This window comes from Triticum dicoccoides, chromosome 3B (genome assembly GCF_002162155.2).
Source record: "Triticum dicoccoides isolate Atlit2015 ecotype Zavitan chromosome 3B, WEW_v2.0, whole genome shotgun sequence".
NCBI lineage: Eukaryota > Viridiplantae > Streptophyta > Magnoliopsida > Poales > Poaceae > Triticum > Triticum dicoccoides.
Genome location: NC_041385.1, coordinates 722,995,382 through 722,996,984, shown reverse-complemented (window position 1 = coordinate 722,996,984; position 1,603 = coordinate 722,995,382). Strand labels below are relative to the sequence as shown.

The following is a 1,603-nucleotide window of genomic DNA, read 5'->3' as shown; positions in this document are numbered from 1 at the left end:
AGTTTACAACTTGATAAACCCTCCGGAAGACTTAGAGTCTAACTTATAGTAATGGTAACTGACAAAGTTAAAAATGTTTTATGAAGCTTGGTTGTTGCAAATAGTTTATGAAAAAATCAAGGAATTGACTATGATGAGATTGCCCTGTCTTAAAGTCAATTCGAATTAAACTAACAATTACTACATATTTTAATTATAAGATATAATAGATGGATATCAAAAAGAATTCCCATAATTTTGTCAAAAGAATTTCCATAATTTTGTCAATCCAGAGGATGCTAGTTAGTGTGTAAACTTCAAGAGATCCTTTAATAAACTGAAGCAAGAATAGTGAATTTGATATCTTTGCCTTGATGAAATGGTTAGATACTTTGATTTAAAGTAAAGATGCTTGTATTTACAAGAAATAAGTGAGAGCATAATAATTTTTATAAACATTGTGTGTATATTGATTTGAAATTATATAAAAAATTTGACATGAATTAGGACTTTATTGAAACTAGTTTTTCAATAAGTCATGTCCACGTTTTCTTCTCCTGGAAGATCCACAAAATGATCGAGCACTTCCTGGGCTTTCTCTGAATGTTCAGCAAGTTCCCCATTGTCGATCTTGATCGTGTGTATGAAGTTTGTACTAGAAGCACATGGTATCAGTTAGTACTAGAAGCAAAACATTCTTATCGTATATTGTATTTATTTCGACACCCCCCCATCTCTTCTTGCAAAACTTTTGTATCCGGGAGAGCTAACAAAACTTTGACCGCCTGTATACTCTGGCGGTCAACTCTAGCTCACACTTCGCTATTCGAGTGTACATTGCATACTCTGGCGCGCAAGTTCGTCCGATCGCGCATGCAGCTGCTCATTTGGAGTCGGCCAGCGCGAACCTGACCAGCGCGCGGGACTGGAGCCAGGGCTTGACGACCACCACGGCGTCGAACACGCGGCCGTCGCTGACGCCGTTCTCCTCGGCGGCCGCGACGCGGAGGTAGTACTTGATTCCGGAGACCACCTGGCGCTGCGCCGACACCACGCGGGAGAACTCCAGCCGGCCGCAGACGCCGCCGCCGCCCTCGCAGCCCTCCTCCCGGCGCCGGTTGTGCTCTTCAACGGAGTACCGGCCCAGCTACTGCACCTCCCTATCGCCCTCCACGTCCGTCACCTCCGTCCTTCCCCCTACCTTCCTCCCGTCGTCCCACAGCTGCCGCGCGGCGCGCGGTTCTGTGCGCGCTGCGGACGCGGCACACGCCACGAACAGGACGAGGACGAGCGCGCAGGCGGTGGAGGCACCGATCACCCGAGCCATTTCACGTGCACTATGTCTGTCCTAGCTAGATCACTGGTGGTCTGATGCTACTTAGCACTGACGCTGTGCTCCTTGATGAGGATGAATACTCAGGTGTGTCGTGTGCGGTGCCGTGGGCGGTGCCGTGGGCGGCATATATAGAGCCGTGCTGCGGGCGGTGCTCGGAACGGAAAGGCATTGCTGGAAGGATGCGGCGCGCGGCAGGCGTGCATGCATCGCATGACGGCATGGCGTGCGCCGGTACGCATACAGAGGCGGGTAGATGAGCCGCGCCGCGGCGGGACGGAAGGATAGGGA

The 1,603-nt window shown here is 49.5% G+C and overlaps 1 pseudogene; it reads right to left on the bottom strand.

Moving 5' to 3' along the window:
* Nucleotides 1–658: 658 nt before the first annotated feature.
* Nucleotides 659–1,398, bottom strand: LOC119281953 (annotated as a pseudogene).
* Between the last annotated feature and the right edge of the window lie 205 nt (nucleotides 1,399–1,603).